At 40.7% G+C, this 25296-nt stretch overlaps 1 long non-coding RNA gene across 1 annotated transcript; it reads left to right on the forward strand.

The window, feature by feature from the left end:
* Positions 1-24926, forward strand: LOC104866652. Its single transcript, XR_781506.1, has 3 exons — positions 1-125; positions 6261-6355; positions 24874-24926. It is a non-coding gene; the product is annotated as an uncharacterized LOC104866652 (long non-coding RNA).
* Positions 24927-25296: the final 370 nt, after the last annotated feature.

Genomic DNA, 25296 nt, shown 5'->3' on the forward strand with positions numbered 1-25296 from the left:
CTTCCGTGGAGTCTGCGTGGTGTTTCTGCCACCTTGCCCTCCCAGTCCTGGCCCCTGAACTCTTTTCGGCTCACAGATGGAAACAGCAATTGGCGCCCAAACAGGGGACTCACGTATACTGAGTGGTAAGGATCCCTATTATGGGTAACATCATGAGTCAAGAACGGCAGGTACAGGCCTCCTTAGTAAAGGGTCCTCATGTTGTAAAGGCATCCGAGGCGTTTCCAGCCCAAACTGAGGTGTGTGTAGGGCTCCCTGAGCACTCTAAAGATGGGGGACAAAAGCTTCTCAAAAAAGATGGCGTGGGCAGGCTGTTTCTTCTGCTTTCTTCTTCCGCAAAGGCATCACCCCACCCGCTGGTCTCTCACTTCCTGTCAAACCCCGTCCTCACCTTTTCCGGTCCAAGATGGTGGCCTCCACCCTGTGCACCGCTGTCTTACTTGTCGGATGAGGAGAAACAATCCTTTGATCGGGCTTTAGCGTGGCTTCGGGGTCCTGGACCTCTGGGCCGCCCAGCCTCCTCCGAAGCCCGGTCCAGCGCAGCTGAGTGCTCCGGAAAAGTTTCAGAGCAAAAGTCCTGCAGCTTCGGGGTGCCAGGGCGCCGGGGCCTGCTGCCCAGAGCCGGGAGGGGAGCCTGGTCAGCAACAGAGTGCGGCAGCTACACGGTGTCCTTTTGCCTTCCCTGGCCTCCGCCGTCCCTGCCTCCTACTGCGGCCCCACTCCCTGGGGCGCGTCAGGGCCCAGCAGGCCGAGAGGGCTGCAAGTGCTGGGTGAAGGCCAGCGAGATGGGGGCTCCGCGGCCCCCAGTATGCGGCCACAGGGGCTGGCTGCTCCCCGGCCTGTGGCTGCTGGCACTGAGCAGTCCCAGGGGGCTGCTGTGTGCCCAGGAACAGCCTTCTTGCCCCAGAGCCTTCGGTCTCTACTTCGTCCTGGACAAATCTCCAAATACCTAACCTTCTTTGTTTAATCATACAGAAACTTGGAGTTTATATTTTGCTAGAACACCCCCGGCCATTTGGGTCCCTGCTGATCTCCATATGGAATGACAAAATTCAGATCCTCTCTTTAACCTTATGCTTCATCCCTGCAGTAAGAAAGATTTTGAAATTTTCGCCCTTATTGCTGTCATCGTTTCCACGGTGGCAGCTATTTCCCCACAACAATGGCAACAGTCACCTCACAAAATCAAGTGGCAACAGCAGCAACGGTCAACCAGCTAACAAAAAACATCACCCAAGATTTCAAAAAGACTGCCCTGCTAGTTCAAGAATGTCCGCACAGCCTTACTCAATTTACAAATCCAATTAAACTTGGTTTGGGAGCAATTAATACCCAGGTGTTAGATGTTATAACTTTAATGTGTGGGATACCATCTGGTCAAAAATCCAGGCTGGATGGAATAATTTGAGTAGTTGGATACGTGGATTGATACTGGGATCCCCATATATATTAACCTTGTTTGGCCTCTTGTTATTGTTCTTTATTTTAAAGATCAGGAGTGATAGTAACAAAATCATAAAAATGCGGTACTTTTGGCTGAGGCTCTGCAGTCAAAGACAAAAGGGGGAACTGAGGATCAGGTTAATGTCTGGCTGAGTCAGGAGCACCGCACCCATCTCTTGTGAGAAAACTCCGAGGCCTATTAGGGCTGGAATAATCCGCCCCCTGAGGTGTGTAGTCAGTGTACCTGACTTTAGACAGATAAACAGTTCCTCTCCAAATCCTCTGAAGTCCTGACTCCATGCGCCTCAGCCCCCAAAGCATACAATCCTAAAACTACCATGTGGCCAATCACGATGTGCCAAATATCCTGACTCCACCCTGGTTCTTCTCCTGCCTTACCCTATCCAATAGCAATCCAATAGCACCACACTGGCTCCATTCCCCGCCTTGCCCTATATAAGCCTGTGCATTTGCTGAATAAGGCGGAAGTATTCCAGAAATCTCCCAGGAGTCTGTGTGGTGATTCCACCACCTTGCCCTCCCAGCCTTGGCCCCTGAACCCTGTTCTCCGAGCAGGCTCATGGATGAAACAACATACATTCCTTGCTGAAGGCTTTTACTTTTACATATCCTTCTGTCTAGAACATTCTGGGACATTCTTCCCTCACATGGCTATGTCCTTACTTCTTCCAGGACACGAAATGTGAATTCTTCAGCAAGGCTTTGCTCAGCACAACCATTACCACTGGGCATTCTCTAGTCTTCCTCTTACCTTTATTCCTTGTGATCTTCCTTCCATAGTTCTGGTCACAAACTGAATTTGAAGAGAACTGAATCAAATTCAATCGTTAGATTCAGTGTTGACCTCCTGGGGAAATTTTATTCAGTTCTCATCCATTTTGGTTTGTGACCAGAACTGTGGAAGGAATTAAGTTTGTGAACTGAAATACCACTACATATAATATGTACTATAATAGATCAGACATATACTATATGTGTTATATATCTTATATATTTACAGAGTGGCAAAAAAATGTACACACATGTCAGAAAAAAAAATTTGTATAAATATTCTAAATAGTAAATTTATTGGGAGATGAGATTAATAAAGATTACCTTTGGCCTCCACAATTATAAGAGGTACTCAAAGTGGTGGCCATTAGTGTCTTCACATTTGTTAGTACAACAGATTGCTGCTTGGGTGACTGGTCACTGAGATTGCTGCACATGTATTTTCAATTTCTGAGAGACAGCAGGGTAGTGGGTTTTCTGCAATATACAACATCCTCTAGTGTTCTCTATATGACAGTAACACCCTCTGCTGAAAAATTTCCACTCTTTTTCTAAAGTGCGTGCTTATTTTTTTGGAGGACATTGTATGTATAGTTGATTTTCTTTTCCCCAAAACAAACTCCTAAGGAAAAGCATTTTAAAAATTTAGTTCACAACTGATAAATCTCAGGATGTAAAACATTGCTTATCTGCAAGAAATACTTACTGCCTATGTATTGAGTGAATGTGTGAGATGTACAAGGACATTTAACTCCCCCTAAGCAGATGAGCTCTTACCATTCTTCACCACAGATTTATGTTCCTGTCATAGCGTAGCATTTGCTTTTCCTCCAAAGAATCATGATTAACATGCATGGGTACAGATGCACATATATTCATTTGTTCGTGCTTTTCTGTTTCCCTGCACTGTGCCCCAATGGAGAACTCCTGCTTACCCTTCAAAGCCTAGTTTATAGATCATCATCTTATGATTAATGCTTCCCTTTTCCTCTCAGTCAGATTTACTTGCTTTCATACCTCTTCTCATCAGACTGCTTGGTGCCAATCTCTAGATGCTATCTAGTGTTTCACTGTCTGTCTCCCTTGGCCGTCTTTGTGAGTACTGAGACACCTGGCCAAAGAGCTAAAGCCGATGGTGGAGTGGGTATGGAATAAACAACTGCTGATTTCTCCACGGCACTGAATAAGGGGAACAAATGGACATTTGAGATTGTTGCTTGCGTTCTGAGTATGCCCGACAGAAGGTAATTCAGTGCCAGGCAAAAATTTCAAATAATAGCAATAAGTTCTAAAAGTACATACACAATGATTAATCAGTCCAGTGCCTGGTTATAAAATCTTACCTGGAAAGTTTTAAAAATTAAAGGCCCATTCCAGACCTATCAAATCAGAATCTCTCAGGGAAAATGTGGAAAAGCTGTGAACAAATGCCACAGGAGAATCTCATGACCAAGCAAGTTAGGAGAAACTGAAAAAGCTCACTGCCAACTATGTAGAAGCTTGAAGCACATCTGAATTGGCTTGTTTTCTGTCTCTCAAATATTTACATTAAATATTCTGATGACTAAGGGTGAAATTTTTACAGTCATGACCCCTTCCTTAAAAATTCTAGACCACTGCCCTGAATTTTAGGAGTGGGGGTCCAGAAAGAGACACAGAGCTTCCCTAACATTTTCCACTCATTCAGAAGTTAACTTCTGAGACTTGCCTACTGTTGGCCTCAGCTCACCCATCTGTAAAATGAGTATGATGCGAACTCCTCACAAGGGTTTAATTATATTTTGGAATTCACTGCCTCTGTCAAAGAGTAAAGACATGCAAGTTCTAATTAAGAGCCACGAGTTAGCAATTCTGAGTTAACGTGCTGTTAATGTCATGTCTGCATTCAAATTCACAGATTAAAGGATCCCTTGGATTTCGCTTTAAAAAGCTCCTCTGCCCCATTGTTTCCCACTGTGTCCCCGGCCCTGCTGGAGCCCCTCTCAGGCCAAGGTTTCTTAGCCTGTTGTTTCTAGAATTTCCCAAGGGTGGCACAATACCAGCCCTTTGCCAAGAGGGGCTCCAATCTGCCCCCTGACTCATCAGGAAGCTGTTCTTGGTTACCACATCCGTAAAACAAAGCAATACTTATACTCCAAAGGGCTGCAGTGAGGATAAGAGCATAAGAACTGAATAAAAGGTGGTTATTTTTAAAGAGAAAAAGAATTTCAAGAGTCCAAAGACTACAAGAAAAAAATATTTTTAAAATGTTTTTGCCAAGCAAAGAACCCTACGTACTAGTGATGAGGTTTGCAATGACAGAGCTGGGGATAGAAAAATCGAGTAGGTCTCAGAAAGCTGAAGGACCCTGAAGTGTCTCTTCTTTTATCAAGAAATCGGAGCTCCTGTGGGGTTGATGAGGTGGCTCCTTGTCTAAGTGAGCTGTGATGGCTGGGAATGCCACACTCTGGCATCCAGCTTACGTTTGCTGCCTGGGTCCTGAGCATGTGCTGGGATTTTTCTCCTTGTGACTTGATGGGTTTATCAATACTGCAGTACTAGTCACTAATATTATCAAATTAACACATCGTCTCCCTTGTATTTTTTCACCTTTCTTCTAGGCATCCTTTCCTTGCCTATACCATCTCCTTTTAAACTATCTTCCCCTGCCTCCTCCCTTAGGGCTCAATAGAATCCTAACAAAGCTCCATTTTCAGGAGTTGATATTAATGTCTCTAATCTCAGGATCCAAGCCCAGCAAAATACTCAGATTTGTCCAACTGATGTCCTAATGAGGATGGACACTTTTGGATTTCTACAGGTAATGTTGCTCCTCTCAGTAGTCTTTGAAAATGGATAGGCAAGTGGTAGACAGCAGAGTGAAGACAGGAAGGGAAGTGTTTTGAAATAAACCACATTTTCAAAGTCCTCCAACTATTTTTGGGAAGGAGCACATCTCCCTTTTGCTATAAGCATGAGATCAGCAGCAATTCCCAGCTCTTCTCTATTAGAATAGGAGAGGAGGGGTCAGAGACAGAGGAGAGAGAGAGGGACGAAACTGGTTCATAAAAATTCAAACAGTTTTAGAGGTGAGCAAGTGGGGACTGATACTGCAGTCTTGAGTTTGAACTCAAGAGTAATGGCCTGAAGACCCAGGCAGGATTTTTAGGTTGTGGACTTAGAGGTTATCAGAAATGGAAGCCTGTCTTGGCTCTGAAAGCCTCCAACTGATTGGATAAGATCCGTCCACATTAAGGAGGGTAATTTGCTTTCCTCAAATTCTACTGATTCAAATCTTTATCAAATAAAAAACATGCCTGCCTATCAATATCTAGATTTGAATTCGATTAAAAAAAAAAACCTTGTGCATTCTAACCTAGACAAGTTGACATATAATTATCATAGCGGTCAATCCCATTCCTAAACTGCTGCCATTCTACAGGGGAAAAACCAGTTTCTTCCCCTTCTCTCCGGTTTCCACCCTCCAGTTTTCTAATACAAGAGCATGACAGGAAGAGCAAGCACACAGGTAGAAGAAGGCAGGGGTGAGGGATATATGTATACAAAGCTACTGCTATTTCCAAAGGGAATATGTCAGAATATGTGTTTTAAATAGAGGCTCTGCTTTTAAACCTTAGAATTTGGTTGGTTCAATGTCTGTTTCTACCCCCACCTTTAATCCTTTACTTGTAGAACAAATTGTCTGAGAAGAGGTAGAGAAATTGTGGTTACTTCCTCCAGGGAAGATATAATAATAATTCCAAAAATGTGGCAAAGGATAAAAATTGGAATCCACATGAAATGTGTACAGACTTTGGCACTCAGTAAAAAGTACGGCTTGCTGAGAGCATCTTGCCCCGTTCCTTATTAGGTATGGTACCACCCACCCTGGAGAAGAACAATTCTCTTATCTTCTTAGGCCAGCTGGCTCTTGGTGTTCTCCAGGTGATAGATCAAAGAATTCTTTCCAGCTCTCGGCTTCCAACCAGCAACCCAAGGGCCTCCCTACCTCCCACTGCCTTGCTGATTGTGCTTTCTTTCCACAGCCAGTTCCTAAGGTGGGCAGTGCTACAACAGCTGCTGGTGTCAGTGACTCCGAGTGTTCAGCCCCGTTTTGCAGACGGAAATATGAAGAATGGTGGTGAGTTGCTATTCAGTGACAGAGCCAGAAATAGTATCCGCCATAGCTGGTTTCTCTAACTGATTCATTCATCAGGGTAGGCTATGAAACTAGCTCAGTCTGAGCTAATCTAAATTTCAGTTCTCTAATATCCGGGCAATAATCACAATTGTGTCAGTTTCTTTGAGCTTATAGCACTTGTCTACTTTCTAGCTATCTGTAAGTAGACGATGACTACGATGACAATGTCAAAGTCTTACTGAGCTCTGTCCTGTGGTATATACATACTAACTCATTAAATATTCCAAGCTAGCTGTTTTAATCCTGTTTGATAATACAGGAAACTGAGGCCCAAGATCACCCTCTAAGCCAGAGTAAGAGATAATGGATTCAGAATCTTGCTTGAATGACCCCATCTCCCAAGATGCTATCCCCTGAATACCTGTTGGGATCTGTGTTGTACACAAATTATACACATTCATGCCTAACGAAAATTCAGGTTGATCTGTTCCATTTTGAATTTACTAAAATTGAAAATTTCTTTCACGCCAACTTAGAGGTCAAACTTGAGTTTTTGAGCTAGAGTTTGGCATCATTATTAATACAGGTGAAACATGAAGTTACACCTGAGCCTCATTATATACAGAAAATTAGCTGAAGAAGAAGATGGGAAAGCTAAAACTTCCTAGTAATATTTTCCCTGAGAAAATGCCAAAATTGGGAAAAAATACAAATAACTAATCAATGAGTTGGAAGTGACCATGACCAGAAACATTTCTCTAGTTTTCCAAAGTAGTGTCGTATCTAGTAGGTCATGAAGTTGGCCACTGTCTTTTGTCTTTCCTTGTTATTAATCTTTATTAATACTTTTTGTTTATTATAAAACTTCTCCCTGTAATAACTCCAACTTCTTTGGAGATATCCCATAGGAAAATAGATTGCTTTTTTTTTTTCAAAAAAATTGCCTTAGAATTGTGTTTGCTGGAATGTGTATTAAGTGATAGATACTGAGATGTCTTGGTGGGCTCAGAAATTAATTTTCTTTACATTTCATGGCCTTGCATGCTGGTTGCCACTGTTGCTTGCTACTCATATATCACTCTCTCCAATTACAGACACTGCTTGAGAAAACTGGCTGGAGGAAACATAAAAGTAGATCAATCATAATATTTATACCCCCTGGGAAGGAACCCATTCCATTTTCCTGGCCCACAAATACAGTATTAAATTAACTTTCCTTTAATTTATCAAACACAAAGTATTTATTCATTCATGCATTCACCAAATATTTATTGAGTGCTTACCATATATCAGACACATTGAAGTGGCTGGAGATAGGAGTAGCAAATCAAAGTCAAAAATCCCTGTCTTCAAAGAACTTCCCTTCTAGTGGCATGCGCACACCCATAAACACCCAGAGGTTAGTGCAGATGTGAACACATCAGAACCAAATATTAACACCTGAACATCACATTAATTATTCAGCATGTTTTCTTTAAAGTGCATAGTTTTCATATTTTTAGGTAAAAATTCATTAGTGAAATATTGCATATTCATATAGATGTTCACAGATGGTAAGCATACAGCTCAATGAATTTTCAAATAATAGTAGTAAATACATTACTAGCCTCCCATAAAAATCCTTTTTGCCCTCACTTGAAACAAACCCTTTTCCCAGAGACAATATCATCCCCACTGCTATTACCATCAGCCATTTTGCCCGTTTTTAGACTTTATACAAATTTCCTCCTTTTTGCATATCTTCTTATTTCATTCAGCTTGGTTTTGGGGGTTGTTGTTGTCTTGGTTTTTTTTGTTGTTGTTGTTTTTTCCTTTTTTTTGAGATTATGTCCATATTATTTTACTTTATTCAATGTTTTTGCTACAGAATATTTCCTTGCAGGTTTATGTTATAATTTATTGCTATTGGAATTTGGGTTGCTTCCAGTTTTAGACTATTAATACTACTACCAACATGAACATTCTTCCGCATGTATTTTGGGGCATACACCTGTTGAAAAAATTCAAGAAATTAAATTAGTATGGTTTATGATGTATACAAGTTCAGTTTTAGTCTATGTTGCCTAATGGTTTACAAAATACTTTTTTTTCTTTTACCAACCTAGAGGTTGTGTAATAAGTTTATGATTTATTCTGCACACTTCACAACACGTTTTACCTCTTTTTATTTTTAGCTATTTTCATTGGATAAATGAAGAATTTTCCCATGGCTAGCATTTCAATTTCTCTGGCGACTACTGACTGAGCACCTTTTTTTTTTTAGTCATTTGGATATGGCCTGTTGTAAAGTGACTCTTCCAGTCTTTTGTCTGATTTGTATCATATTGTCTGATACTTTCTTGCTGATTGTAGTAATTTTTTCAGTTTCTGGATAGATCTTTATAGTATTGCAACTATTTTTTCTCTACAGTTTCATTTTCCTCTTGATATGCTTTTTGATACCAGAAAGTCTTAATTTTTCAAATAGTCCAAGGTTTCAGTTTTTAATTAGTGCTTTGTATATCCTGCTTATGTTTTTGCCTGACCATAATCCCACAGTTTTCTAATTTTCCTCTAGAAGATTTGTTGTGTAAACTAAAGTGCCTACATTTCCAGTTTACCTAAAATTAATTTCTGTGTCAACATTAGTATGGCTGAAAATTAATTTTTCTCCATGTAGATATTTTGTGTAGATGGTTTTTGAAAGTTAGTAGATAACTAAAAGATATAGTTAAAATATAATTGATACTTTGAAAATACTAAACTTTTTACATAACAGTATATAAATACTGCCTAAACCCTTTTCGTATATAATTTGTTTTATGTACTGTGACCTACATGCTAATATGGTGATTCTCATTTTAAAGATTAAGAAACTAAGATTAGGGAAGTCCAGCAATTTTTCTTAGGTCACACAGCTAGTAAGTGGCAAAGCCAACGTTTGCCCTCAAGCATTCTGGCTGTACAACTAACTTTCCTAACCACATGGTAATGTTGTCTCTCAATAAATCTTACATAGTTGCTGGTCCACTATATAAGTGGGGTTACAATATCTCTATTGTGGAGCCTATTTCACACAGTGCAATTTACTTGACTTTAGAGGAATCAAAAAAAAAATTTTAAATGTGTAGCTGCAGGATACAAGCTTTCTACTCTCTCATTTTCCCTTGATTTTAGTACCTCTGCCTACATTTCAGGCAGACAGAACCTCTCTGGGAACAATTTTTCTTTATTTTCAAAGAGTATGCCGTTATCTTATTCTTCAGTACACTGGGCATGTTAAAAATGAAGCATCGAGGTCCACGGTTCCCATTATGTACCTCTCCCTCTGCACTGCTGTGATTTTACCAAGAGCTTCAAGCACAGTTTCTTTCTCAACTTTCCCTATTTCTGTGGCTTGAAGCCAGCCCTTAAAAATCAATTTCACTTGCCCTTGACTTTAGTGGTTGAGTTTCTGTTTGATTTCTATTTTTTATTCTTTCTTTTATTTAAATTCTGGCCTACATCCAAAACGGAGGAGAAATGAGCCTAGAACCTTGAATACTGATACCCCTAGCAGATAGATACAAGGTTATCACTCGTCACAACCAGCTAGGACCTGTGCAAAATATGCCTAAAGTCACCAAAGGCCAGTGGCATGTATGCCAGCAGTTGTCACCTGCCTCAACTGCAGCACATTCCACAGCCACTGAGCAAAGAGAAATGGCCAAGCAGCAGTATGTGGTTTGGGACTTTTAGAGAGAATATACTGCAAGATGAACTCAAACCTGATGAGGAAAGTGCAATTCACTGTTCCTTCTCAAGCAATTAATTAACTTGCCTCACGTGAGAGCGCTGCGAATGTTTGAGGCAACCACATTGTATTACACAGCTCTAATTAGGCTCCCAATCCAGTGGCCCATATGACTAAATTGTTTATAAATAGAAATTCAGACATAGAAAACAGACGTGCAAAATGTTAAGTCTTGACTGAACGAGTTCTATTTAATTAACAGTTATTTGAGGTGGTGTTGGGGGAATAGCATGAGTTTGGGCACCTGGAGACCTAACTGTACTAACTTTGGTACTAACTCTGACACACAGACTTTAAAATACAGCTGTGCTCCTGGAAAATCTCTATGCTAAATTGTGGGAGATAAGGGAAGTCACTGTAGAGTTACAGAACTATCCATATACTACAGTGGGAGACAGAACCCAGAGCACATTTTCCATTCATAAAACACCAGGCATTTAAAGTTTCTTAAAGTCCAAAGGTTGAAGGTCTTCAGAGGCCCTGCCCCTTCTGTGGTTTATGAGTTTCATCCTTCTTAAACCCTCGGGGGGGGGTCATTTGGACATATCACCAATACTGCCCTGACTTAGACTCTCAGCATTGACATGACCTTCAGAAGGTCATTAACCTCTCTGTCTCACAAGTTTCTCTATGGCAGGTCTTGTTAAACATGATCTCTAGCAGTGGTCGCTCAGATTTGTGTTTCATGGAAGAAGGTAGGAAATAAAATGAAAAAGATACAGTATTGTTAAGTGATACCTAAATTCCCTTTGACTTTAATATTCTGTGTTTCTACATTTGAGTATATACAAGAATATTTTATAATGGGTAGTTCAAGAACATGCTAAACATATTCATATGCTCAGGCCAATAGGTCACCAAGAGAAATGGGTAAGGATGGGAAGAACCATCTACACTGGCAGGGAGGAGTACTTTAATGTAAGCATGATTTAGAATTACTACTACATCATGATTAAAATGACTGGCTTTGTGTTAACTTTCCTATTGCTTTACAACTGTGTATTGACAATGCACCCGCTTACTGTAGGCTCACTCTGCCCTGCTCAAGTGTCTCTAACTTCTTGTCTTTTCTTATGCGCCATCACAAACTGTATTAAATTTGTTTCCACAGTGGCTTTCCTAATGACAGCTAGCCGAGGTGAGAGGAAGCTACATAATGAAATGTTTCCAGTGGTTTGGGCAGTTGAATCCCGGCACCAGCCATCAGCAGATACGATAGCAGAAGCTATCAGCCAAATACTCACATAATGGCTCCTTTCCTAGAAGGTTATTAGAAGAAACTAATGACAAGGTCATTTTAAGGTCTTAGAATCACAGTGTGCTGTAAGCAGTGGCGGCAGCAGTGGCAAGAGACATGAGGATACTCCAAATGTGAGATCTTTGGCCCTTCCTGAGCTCCGCGGACCTCCGTGACTGCCTGCTTGCAGTACACGCTCTAATGATCTAGCTCAGCTTCACTCTCCTAGCTTTCTGTACCCTTTTAGGCCACCAACTGCCACACTCCAAAAAAGGGTTCTTGATTCACTTTCAGAGCAATGAGAAAGGTTCAGAATATTTTCAATAATGAAGGAATTGTGTTGGCGCTGATTGCATTTACTTTCTTTCCTTTTCCCCATTCCTTTTCTTCTGTTCGCCTTCTTAGAAGGATGCTGAGAGGGACTGATAGCTTACAAGCTCCTAGTTAGCCCACTGTCTGGGTGACAGGATCACAGCCAGGTGCAGCGTGGCAGTGGCTCTCCTTGGCTGTCCCTGTCACAGCCTGGTTTCCTCAGTGGCCCAGCAACCAGGGACTGCTGTTTGTCCAGCATTTTTCAACAGCCCCTTCCCCTCTGTCCCAGGGATCCAGCCTCCGATGAAGCAACTCTCAGCTTATAGTGGAAGCAGAATTAGTTTATATTAATTGGTTTCTGAGTGATAAGTGTATTCTTCAAAGGAAAGATATTCTGTGGCAGCAGGACTGCTGTCCCTACAGGTGGTCATCTAGTGAGCTGATTTGACATACACACGAGGAGCGTTCCCTACACAAGTGTATTCTACACAGTACATGCGCACGTGCACACACACACACACACACACGCACGCACACACACACATTGATGGACATATTGCTAAAGGACAAGAACCCTTTACTGAGTTGAAACATTCTATTTCCTGGCAGGGGTGTTTCTGATTGAAGTGCATTGCCTTATATACCAGATACTCTGCCTGGTATTCAGCTTTGACAGTGGCCTAGAGCAGGAGGACAATGGCATTAATAAGCCTGGCTATCCCTGGGAAAGGGAAACTGCCAAGGACACTAGGGAAGCATCTCAGAGGGTTAGGGTTAAGGTGGACCTTGAGGAACAAACCTGATCGATACACTTGAAGGCACGCATCACTACAACAGGAATTAATTCACTGCTTTGGTTGGTGAGCTGGTCATTATCTGAGGTCAGCTGGCAGGGCACAAAATAAAAGCACGAAAGACAGGTGAGATTTGCTGGGAGATGAAACTGCAAGTTCAAGGTGGTAGCATGAGGCCTTCTGGGGCTGTGGGGTGGACAGACAGAGTGAATACACTTGTAGTTGAGAGAAAGCCTTCTCCCCATCCCACCCACGGTCCCTGTGAGGTGGAATGTGGATACAAAGATCTCAAGAGCTACTTCACCTATGGTTTGGAGCTGACCCCTTTAGAAACATGTTTCTTTTACTACAAGGCTGAAATGCTTCCGTAAAGAGTGGGTGGTCCTACAAAGACTTTGGGACTACACATGAACATGTAAACCGCAACTTTCTGTTTTTAAATTTTGTTTGAAGTAAGATTCACGTAAAGACAAATCATTTAAAACAAATACTTCAATGTTACTTAATGTGGTTCGATCATCTCTTTTATCTAGCTCCAAAATATCCCATCCCCCAAAGGGAAAGCCCATAGTCATTAACTGGTTATTCTTTAATCTCCCCTCCTTCAATCCCCCAGCAACTACCAAGCTACATTCTGTCTCTAGATTTGTCTATTTTGAATATTTTGTACAAACAGGGTCTTATTTTATGTGACCCTTGGATTTGGCTTCTCTTGGTTTCTGAAGTTTACTGGCACCCAAGCGAGCACCAGTATTTCCTTCCTTTTTTATGACAGAATAATATTCTATTACATGTAAATACCACAGTTTGTGTACTCATCCACTGATAGGCATTTGGGTTCTCTCAAGCTTTTGTTATTGTGAGTAATACTGTTATGAACACACATGGTCATGTATTTGTTTGAGTACATGATTTCAGTTGGGAGTTATTTGGCTAGTAATAAACTTGGATAGTCACTTGGCAACTCCATGCTTAACCTTTGATGGAGTTAGCTAACTGCTGTCTGCGCCAGAAGCCCCTCCATTTCACATTCTCTTTCTCAATGCTCAGGTGTACTAATATCTACCCATCCTTTATTCTCTGAGTTACTGTAAATTTTTAAATTACAGCCAATGCAGCCTAACAGATGTAAAGTGGTAGCTCACTGGGTTTGATTTGTATTTTTCTAATGAAAATGACTGACATGGTGCCATTTTTCAAGGGCTTATTGAGCGTTTGAATACCTTTTCTGGAGAAGTATCTCAAGTTCTTTGTCCATTTTAATTGAGTTGATTATCTTGGTGAATTTTAAGAGTTTTTTTTATAGTTGGCATACTAGGCCCTTATCAAATATATGGTTTGCAAATAGTCTCCATTCTGTAAGTGGCCTTTTCACTTTACTGATGATGTCCTTTGTTTTGTAAGTTTTATCTTTCAATTTATCTTTTTTACACTCTTTTCTTGGGCTTTTGGTATCATGTCTAAGAATCTACTGCCAGATTCAAGGTCAGGAAGTTATCCCTATGTTTTCATCAAAGAGTTTAATGTGCTTAGCTCTGATGTTTTAGCTCTTGATCCATTTTGAACTAACTTTTATATATGGTGTGAGGTAGGAATTTGTTTCCATGTAAATATATTTAGTCATCCCAGCACCATTTGTTGACAAGACTATTTATTCTCCATTGAATGATCTTGGCACCCTTGATGAGAATCAGTTGGCCACATATATATAAGTTTATTTTTATATTCTTAACAGTTATGCCTCTCTATTTTTATAAAATATTCATGATAAAGTTTCCAGCCACAATAAATTCCATTTTGCTCATATCTTTTGATTACTAAACTTCTATGAGATTGTCAAGACAGGTAACCCCACCTATTCATCCTCTCATTTTCTAAAAGCTTTGTTTCATTTGTTTCTCCTGTGACTACCTAGTAGCTTGACAACTCCTAGGGACTGAAGAAAGAACTTCTGAGTATCTTTTAAAGAGTAAATGTGGCTACTAGGAGGACACAGCCATTCCAGGGCATGACCCCAGGGGAATGGGTGCTTCTCAGTATCTTCCATTTGGTCTCTTGAATTTCCTTAAAAGGTGGCTCTTTATTGACGTTTACATCACTCCACCTCTAAACTCCTTCCAACAGTTGTGTTCTTACCAAACGTCATCTCTGTGGCTGTCCCTCTATGTTTATGCCACCTGTGATATGCTGCGTCTTGCTTCACATTTGTAGTTTGTTGGCCCAAGCTCTCAGGCGGATTATTTACCTGTTGAATTATTTACATTGATTCTTTGGAGGCCACAGCTGCTCAGGGCAGAATTACTATTGGGCCCCAAAGGGCTGGTCTCTGAACTTTTCCAATTGAAAAGGTCAGGCTGTTATGGGAACTGACAATTTTTAATTTTGTAACCTCTGTGGAAAGCTGGATGGGACAGACTTGAACAAATAAATTAATGTGAACTGGGTAGAAAACCCACTGGAAACCACCATGGGAGGAAAGAAGAGGTAATTTAATTCCAATAAACAAAGAGAGGTGCTGGGTGCTCTTAGCACAGTGTCAAGCTGTGTCACTGTGGGGACAGAGAGAAGTTTGAGTTATTAAAACCTTAAATCTCTGGCAGGACTTGTCTAGTTAAGAGCTTTCAGCTGAGGATCACTTTCTTCTGATCCAAGGAAGATTACTTCTTGATTTATGAAACCTCAGAAATATTGATGTTGGAATGTCAAAGAAACTGTTTTCAGCTGGGTATTCAAACTTTTTTAATGCCTGGACCACAAAGAGGCGTTTGTTGGAATTTTGTTTTTAATGAAGCCATTCCCTCTACTACTATGAAGAGAGAAACATGCCTGTGCTGTGTCATAAGACAATGGGACAGCACTTGGTCACTGCAGTTCTTAAATCCTTCCTGGGAACAAGGGGAAAGGAATCCAAAGTATGCTGCCTAGAGAGCAACAGGACAGGGCTCTTTCCCCAATCAGACATTCCTGTGGAACTTGAGAGGAAGTTTGATTCCGTCACACTCCCCAGGTGTAGGCCGTGGAGACATATAAGGGATATTACCGAGAAGAGTATAAGGAAAATAACAAACACCCATTTCTAATGCAGACAGATTCAAGTTAAGAAGTATAGAGTTGGGTAAGGTCATACAGTACTTCTTTCCTTCACTTTTATTTCACTATTTTCTAAAATAAGGCTTTTCCACTGCACGCTTCTGCTCCACTAATGCTGTCCTCTCAAAGGACCTACTGGCTTACTGGTTTAGTCTTCTCTTGGATCATCCTGAACTTCTCAACATTCCACCTGCCCCTTCCTGGAATACTGCTCTTCTTCTAGTTTGAAAACACCAGTCTCTCTGGCTTCTCCTCTTCTTCAGTTGCTTTTTTTCAGTCCTTTCATGGTTTCTTATTTTTTGTCTCTGTGGGTATATGAAGTGTGATTTGAAAATGTGGTGAATATTAAAGTTTTTAAAATAAGTTTATTAAGGTAAAAGGCATGTTGCCATTATCCCCTCTCCACGTCCTCCCCTCCCCTTCTAACACAATTGTTTCCTCAACCTTGCCACTTTCTGAAGCACTTCGGAAAGTACTCTTTTGTGAGTATCTTTAGTTGTAGCATCATGGCTGCCTGGATGTCCTGAATTGATTCATAATATGCACTTGTGTGTTCGTCTTGACTTGGAGGAAGGGCCAGAACTTGCAGTGTCAGATCCGGTGCATAAGGTCGCTGGGGATCGTAATGTTTTCACGAGCTTGCCTTCCCATCGAATGGCACTGGGTAGCAGCGCTCACTGTACTTTTTTATCACATATTGTAAAGACATGCATGAAAGAGGACTTCCAGAACTTCTTCAGCAAGTAATAATGATGAGAGTGTCTCCAAGCTGAGTATTTTGAAGGGGATTCACGGTAACATGTCTTTGTAATTTTTTATTTAAATAACTGTAGTTTTTTATCAGCACTTGTATTTCCCCCAGTGCTCTGAGCATCATCGTACCTGATTACCACTCTGCATATTCTTTCTGTGTGATACCCTCTTTGCCCATGGAATTAGTTGTCCCCTCTGTTCTGGTGCCTCTCAAATTTGTATTTCTTGTCTGCCTCCCAAACACTAGGCAGATGTTCAGTTGCCTTGTGGACATCACCAAAGGAGTTCCCTACAAAATATTTACATTAGAAAAACTGCAATACAACTTTCCAAAATCTATAGAAAGTATTCTTTATTCTCTGTTTCTCTCTTTGGTTAAAAGTGCTCAGTTACATCACCATTTCCTCCCATACCCCACATTTAAATATCCTGGTAACTACACTTCCGAAATACTTTCAGGTAATGCCAATTGTCATTGCTCCATTTACGGCCACAACAGTCAAGTAGTCTTCTCATCCACAGCCTCAGCTCCATGAGGGCAGGAATTACTATCCATTTTGTCCACCACATTTATGTCTAGCACCATAGTACAGCACCTGGCACATTGGCGACAACTAACAAACATTTTCTGAATAAATGAACACATTGTATGCCTATATTCTCTCCCCTTTAATGCATTGTACATAGCCATCAGAATTATCCGACATCGATACGTGAGCTTGTCATTTCTCTAGAACCTATAAATAGCCACTTCCCATATTCTACAGAATGAACCCACTGTGTCTAATTGTAAAACCCAGGACTCCAACAGAGGCCCTAATTTCCTTCTGAGGACTCACATACTCTGTCTCTCTGCAGATCACACTATTTCCATACCTTTACTGTATTATGAGTATTCCAGCCTCTTCAACAGTTCTTCTGATCTCTCTGCCAGTTTCCCTTCTTTTCTTTTTCTTTGAGATAGCATAACCTTTTGGTCACTACAAATTTTTAAAAACCTCAATATTTAGGAATGAACTTACTAAAATAATATTTGGGGGTATAATTAAACATTAGGAAGAGACAAACTTCATTTCAGAAGCCTGCTGTTAAAAAGCACTCTTGCTTCATCCATCCAAAATTCCATCACACTGAGCTCTACCAACTCAAACAAAGGGAAAGGGAAGGGAATAGTAGAGTGCTCACGGTTCACTTGGAAGGTGTCTGAAATGAAGGAGAAATGATGAGGAAGAGGCAGCAGGGGAATAGTGCAGACCAAGACAGCAAGGGACAGGAAGTTAAAGAGAATAGGCTTTAAGGATGGAGGTGCAAAAGAGAGATTTGTACTGAGTCCTCTTGAAGGAGGGAAAGTGCGTGGGGTGGCAGGGAAACCAGAGCCATGGGGGCGGTAAGACCCTAGGTTGCATGTACATTAGACTGGATGTGTATGAGAGACTCCCTCTCGGCCTCCTGAGTTTGTCTTTTCTCTGTACAGTGGCTGTCTACCACTCAGAACAGGGAACAAAGCACTGCAGCATCACTGTGTGCAAGTGGGTGATTGTGCAAGCACACAGTGTGCCCAAGTAATGTGCAAAGGATGGAAAACAAATCCCTTCTCCCTCCCCAGTAAGCCACCTACAAGCATTTGAAAATATTCAATGGAGACAATAAGAACTGAAGAGAGTAGATAAGGGGTCACCAAGCAGCCACCCTGGAAATCCAATTTCACCAACTACTTCTGGAAGCCCTCACCTCCAGGCCTCAAGATATAAAGCCTGGTGACTCAACTACAAGCCTATCAATTTCCTTCTTACACTTCCACCGTTACCTCCCCAGGCACAGTGGATGGTTCTGTCCTCTGGCTCCTGCTCCCTTCCTAGAGATCTGATTTGCTCAACTAGATCCTGGGTTCGTGGAGAGCAAAGCTTTTGGCTTGGCCTGCACATCCTCAGAGCCTCACTCCAGGCCTTGTGCCTCGTGGCCACTCAATAAATATTATTGACTTGGCTTTTACAGATGCTGTCACTGTGGCCCAAAGCAGCTAAATGGCTTTTCCAGCACTCTGCAACTTGCTAGCAGCAGAGGTGGGATCAGATGGCTTTTTTTTTTTCTTCCAGTGGAAATGTGCTCACTATCTTCAGCCTGAAATTTTCTATTATTTGTATAGATTTACTTAGAAAGGAATGATAGAACGAGCATGGTGCTATTTTGCTTCATCACACCATATGCCAAGAAGCAGTTTTCGAATAAGAGATGGTATCATGCAGTGAGTACAAACACAGTCTTCAGAGCCAGGGGAACCAGTCCCCCTCCTTGGATTGTCCTGGGCAGGTCCTGCTCCCCTAGGCCACTTTCTCCCCATGGAAAAGGATGTTTGTGCATATAGCCCACTGCTGCCATGGGGTTGAAACAAGGTGGGGGAGGCCTGTCAATAGCTACTCTTTAAGGATACTCACTTTGTGGTTTTAATGTGACAGTTTACCAAAATAAGAAATTACAACAAATTACAAATTGTAACAACTAAAAATTGTGCCATAGGTCACAGAATCCAGGAAAAAGCCAACACTGGGTTTATATTAACACCCTCCGTAACTCCTTTTCCTGAGAATTTCGGCTACATGGTTTTTTAAAACTTTATTGTGTTAAAAAAATACTTGCCATAAAATTTGTCATTTTAATCATCTTTCAGTGTGCATTCAGTGACATTAAGTGCACTCACATGTGCACAATCATCACTGCCATTTATTTTCATAACAGAGCCTGGGGGAGCTATTTGCTTAACAGGATGTGAATGATGTCCCCTGAGTAGTGTGGCACCAGAGCCCAGAACATGCCACCTTCTCTCTCATTTGCAAGCCTTGGCAGGACATTTTCCTCCTAGAAACCTCTATTTCTAATCCCCAGTTTTTCTGGGGTTCCTACTCACTTCTCACTCTCAGTATAGGTAAACATTTAAAGCTCTCATAGAAACCCCAAAACTTGTTTGGGGCCCTTCTGCCTTGTGTCTGCTGCATGTCTACCCAACTGTGATGATTTATACACTATTTTGTTCCCATTATCCTTTCTGCCCCTTGAGACTGTGAGTTCCTTCAGGATAAGAACTGAGTTTTATTTACCATAGACTCCCCCCACACTGGTGGTAGGTGCTGTGTGGCTATTCATTCTGTGAATATTGAATGAATGAATGAATGAAAGAACTAACTAGCTAATCACTCAATAATGTTCACCTAAGTGCTACTTGGGACTTTTCAGTAACCCACAAGTGAATTCCATCCATCTTTTACTCATGCATCTTTTCAACATAGGTTTAAGCATCTCTGTGAGCTGGGCACTGGTTTCAGATCTTAAGACTACTGAAGAGAATGAGACAAAAATCAAGGAACTTCTAGAGCTTATATTGTACTTGCAGAATGAGAGTGTATGACAGATACAACATAAATGAATAAAGAAGTAAAATATAAAGTATGCCTAACAGATCCACTGGCAATTTAAGATGTGTACTCTATGGGCAGGGGATTTAGCTAAGTGGTGCTGTCACCTGCCTCACAAATGCAATGACCCAAGTTCGATCCCTGGGACCAAATAATAAAAATAAATTAATTAATTAAAATGTAGGCTCTAAAAATTCAATCTCTCAATTAAGATCCAAGGGTACAGGGTATAGGAAGTATATGATTCTCTGGTGGGAAGTTAAGCATGTGGGGAAGATTAATAGAATTAAAGGTCTGGGGTATTGAGAGAGGGCTGGGAAGATCTGTACAGAAGGGGGTAAGGAAGACCAGGGATGTGAAAAGGGCAGAGATCAGAGAAGCAAAGTGCTGAAGCCATCAAGTATTACCAAAGTCTGGCCATGGCTCTTGAACTGGTCAGGGGCAAACAGAGAAGTAGGTCTGTGTAAGTACTGCTGGATGATGACTGATGGGACTCAAAGAAGTCACCAGGAGATAATCCTCTGGCAGATGCTACTCTACCATTGCACCCACACCTTTCTCAGCTTAAGAAGAAAATGAGCATGTTGTATAATTTTTTTTAACTCAAGACTAGTTGTGGGTAGTATAACCTTTTGTCAGATGTGACATGTGTGGTCCTAGAAATATTCTTTAATTTAAACTGAAGTATCTTATGACAGAAAAAGAAAAACACACACTTTGGATATATTTCCAGAACAGACCATGAGCTGTTTAAGAATTGGGTAGTGTTTCCCATCCTTACATCTCCCAACTCCAGCCCAAAGCCTGGATAGAGGACAATGTAAGCCTAGAAAAAGAAAAAAAACAGTAGGACTTTACTTGGAAATACCTTGCCTCTGCAGCTTTCCTTTTTTCTTAAGAGCTTTTTTTATTTATTATAACATTATTTCATTATTTTCTTTACATATAGAATGCTTATAAAATAGACAAAAACAATAATTACTCATAGTTCACTTTTTTTTTCTCTTCCTTCCTAATGCAAGTTTTCAAGTCTCTAAATAATTATTGTTCCCTCCCACCCCCTGTATTTCTAGACTATTTTAGAAATCTGTATGTATTATGGCTATCTACAGAAATAGAGGAATTGACTTACACAATTATGGTGGCTGATAAAATCCATACTCTGCCATCCGCAAGATGGTGACCTGGGAATATAAGTGGTATGATACAGTCTGAATCAGCCTGAGAATCAGGGAAACCAACAGTGTGAATCTCAGTGCAAGGCCAGGCTTAAAACCAATATTCTAGCTCATGTCACAAAGTGGAGAAGGCCCACCATCTTTAGGAAGGGCATTGTATTTTAGTGAGTTAATTCACTGATCCAATGTTAATCTCACCAAGAATCATTCTCATGGGCAATCCAAAGGATAATATTTAACCTGGGCACACATGGCCCAATCAAGTTAACATAAAATTAACCATCATTAAATCCAGAAGACCAGGAGACAAAGCTTGGCCCACTCTTTATAATATTTAGGTCAGCCCTTTCCATGATTCTGTCTACCCTCAATATGTTGGCTGCTTCCAAGTCAGCAGTGGGAGCCTATACTGGGCTCTTCTTTACCTGGCCACTCTGAACTCCTTTTCCTGAGGAATTGGAGCTCCTGAGCTCTCTCGTAGCCATAGTGCCCCTGATGTACCTAAAACTCCGAGAGGTCTCACTCAGTGGAAAGCAACCTTGGTCATATTTCTTACTGAGGCCATAATGTATTAGAGGCAGATCTCAGGAAGCAGTGGTGTGGACCAGAGCAGAATGGCTTCAGGCAGGTCCAGCCAGGGCTCTGCCCTGACCCAGCACTTGGGCACATAGGCCCAAGTCAAGGGCCCACCTAGAACAGAGCTGCACAGATACACAAGCTACAGCCAGAGGTTCGTCCCAATACCATCAGTACGCGCATGGAGACCCTAGCCAGAAGCCTGCTCAGACACCAGGGACTGGGGTGCAAAAGCCCTCCCAGAGAACAGCTACATAGAGGGGCAAGCCTTAACCAGAGGCATGCCTAGATACCATCCCAAGTGTGTAAAGGACCCAGCCAAAAGCCTGCCCAGGAAACAGGTCAGCTCAGGAATCCAGAAGGCCACCATTCTGAACCCAGGAATTGGTGAACAGCAGGGAAAAGGCCACTCAGTAGCTTGCTGAGAATTGAAGACCACTGGGTGAGCAAAAAGTTATCTCTATTAAACTGTCTCACATCTGTTGAAATGAGAAGACACATAAATAAGTCTCAAAATCAGACTTCCAGATCACCTAAGGCAACTGCAAAGGGCAACGAGATGGAACAATCTGATACTCAACTACCTGGACTCCCTGAACTGGCAACAAAAGAGGATCTGGAAAAAAATGAAATCAGAAATAATTCCTCAGATAACAACAGAGATTGTGCCCATAGTTCAAGATATGATTAATAAATCCAGAGCAGACACCAATAAAAAAAATATAGGAGCTGAGGAACAAGATGGAATTTCAACATAGGAAACAAATGGAATACATAACACAGATGCAAACAGATTTCCAGAAAATTAAAAACTCCACTGAAGGTTTACACAGCAGGATGGGTCAAAGTAAGGACAGAATTTCAGATATAGAAGATAGGATTGCAATTAGTGACCAGGAAAAGAAAAATTTCTTAAAAATAGTAAGGGACCACGAGAAATCAGTCCAGTAGCTGCTAGATGATGCAAAGAAGAATAACAAAACCAATCAGAGTCAATGAAGAAGCAGGAGAGAGTGCAGACAACATAAAGAAACTGTTCACAGAAGTAAAGGCAGAAAACTGCAAGTAGGGGAAAAGAACTTGACATAAAGATAAATGAAGCATATCAAGCCCCAAATAGCCATGATCAATATGGTTCTTAGTGGATTTCTTATCACCTCACTGAGGATTCTATCTTCCTTGACCTGAGCTGCATGACCAAAGGATGGATCTCCAGAGTCCATATGCTGGCTCTCAGGGCCTGAGCTCTACTCTTTGTTTCCTATGAGAACATTTATCCAAATGATTTTTAATTTGCCCAGTTCCCATGGTCTTAGTATTTGTGATCTGCCTTCATATTCTTATGCTAAAACTTAGTCACCAATGTGATGGAATTAAAAGGTAAGAATGATTGGATCATGGCAAAGTCCCTCCTGAATAGATTAGTGCTTTTAGAAAACCTGCCCTACAGAACCTTGAACCTATAAGACTAGGAAAGTCCCTGACAGTTCCTCATAAGAAAACTGGACTTTATTCTGTAGCGCACAAAAAACTGATGACTCATATATTTATAGCTTTAGTGCTCACCATATTTCTAAAATTATTTTTAATTAGTACATGTATTGGTCAGCTTAGGCCAAGTGACATAAAATAACAAATGGCCCACAATCCTAGTGGCATTCAACAGTATGTGCTCCCCTTCTTGCTTGGCCTCCATTCATGTCTGATATAGATGGACCCTAGCTGTTCTTCATGCTCTGTTCATTCTGAAATAAAGGCTCTAAAAACAAAAAAAAAAAAAAAGAAAAGAAAACCTGCCCTAAAGAGCTGCTTTCCCTACCTATCACATGAGGTCATAGTCAGAAAGTGCCATCTGTTAACAAGACAAGATTTCACCAGACAGTGAATCTGCTGGCACCTTGAACATAGACTTCCCAGATTCCACAGCTGTTAGAAATTAGTTGCTTAGAAGAGACCCAGTTTGTGATGTTTTGCTTTAGGAGCCTGAGTGGACAGACACCACTCTATGCCACAGTTCTCTACCCCTGCTGTGCACTAACAAATCCAGATCCCAACAGTGGGTACACCACAGTATAGAGCTCAGAGCCTGCTGCAAAGCAATTGATAAGAAGGCATTGTTCAAAGATTCTTGTCAAAATGTTAATATTGTTAAATTCTTTCTGGGGTTTTTTTTTTTTTTGCACATTTATTACAAAGTTGATACTGTGTTGGTGTATGAGCTTAATCTTCAGCTCTTTAAAAAAAGATCTCAGGTACAGAGCATTACATGCACGATGCCGTTCAGGGGTAGACTACTTCATTATTGACCATCTGTCTTTCAACTCTCTGCGACAAATGTAAATCCTTATATGTTGCACCCAATTACTAATAAAAGTTTTAAAAAATAAAAAATAAGGTTATTTTCTATTATAATTATAAATATATAAATCAAATAGAAACAATTACAAATACTCATCCCTAATGATTTTGATATATGCAAATATATTTTATTGCATATATATAATTTCTAACATATATATTATAAATTGTGTTGTATCATTTTATATATGAGTTCATTAAAAAGCATTTGTCTTAAAATATTCTAGCCTGAATACTATTTTTCACTAAATACTATGATTTTCACATTTCTTAATGTGTGTGATCTAGTTTTTGTCATTTGGTAGTATACATTTGCCATATTTTGCTTAGTTTTTTTCCTCCAATGTTAAACATTGTCTACACGATCCTTTCCTTTGGACCGTGTCTTGGGACAATAATGTTTGATGTAAAAAAGATATGAAACATTTTAAGTCACTTTGTACGTGCTGTCAAATTTCTTCCCTAAAAGATCATACCATTTATAGTTCCACTAATAGTACATAAAAATATTTACTTTACCATGTAAGCATGTATATTTTCCAAAGTATCACTAACTGGAGATATGCAGAGCTCTAGCTCATTTTTGTTTAAATTGTTCACTAATGATGCCTGAACCTATTTAATATAAATTAGGTTAGATTAGAATAGATTGGAGATTTGCATTTTTCTTTAAATATTATCCCTTAGTCCTCTTTGCTCAGCTTCATTAGGCCACTTGTATTATAGTGTTGATTTTTAAGAGCTCTTTATATAAAAGCACTTATGTTGTACTTCTGTCCATATCTATAGCATATGATGATTGTTATGGTTTATAGCTAGAGATCCCCCTTCCCCAAAGTCTCATGTGCTTATAAGTGGGGCTTTTGAGAGATGATTGGATCGTGGACATGTGATGTTCATCAGTGGATTAGCCTTGTGCTGAGCTTATAACTACATGTGATATTGGAAGGTGGAATATGATTGTAAGAAGTGGGTCAGTGGGGATGTGGCCTGAAGGGGTATATATTCCTCCCTTGATCTCTCTCTGCTTTTCTTTAGCCACATCATGAGCTGCCCCCATCCACCATGTTACCCTGCCTTGGAACCAGCAGACTATGGCCTGAAACCTCTTCAAACTGTGAGCCAAAATAAACCTTTCCTCCTTAGAGTTGTCAGTGTCAGGGATTTTCTCTTTAAGACAGTGATGATTCTAATACTTAAAAAATGACAGGCGTTTGGAACTTGTCTTCTTTGGATATCTAAGAACAAGGGATTGCAAAAACACTACTAAATATTAGGAAAAGTAGGAAAAAAACCAAACAAACTGTGCTTTCCAGTGGCAAAATGACTTCAGGTTAGCTGAGAACCAGGAAGTCAACAAGCAGGGAGGTATAAGAAAATCCCCTGTGCGCTGCATCTCAGCCTGGTTCTTTACATCTCCCACGATAAGTCCATTTTATGTAATTTCTAAATCGTATCTGT

This window comes from Fukomys damarensis, unplaced genomic scaffold (genome assembly GCF_012274545.1).
Source record: "Fukomys damarensis isolate Sample0158 unplaced genomic scaffold, DMR_v1.0_HiC HiC_scaffold_6, whole genome shotgun sequence".
Lineage (NCBI taxonomy): Eukaryota > Metazoa > Chordata > Mammalia > Rodentia > Bathyergidae > Fukomys > Fukomys damarensis.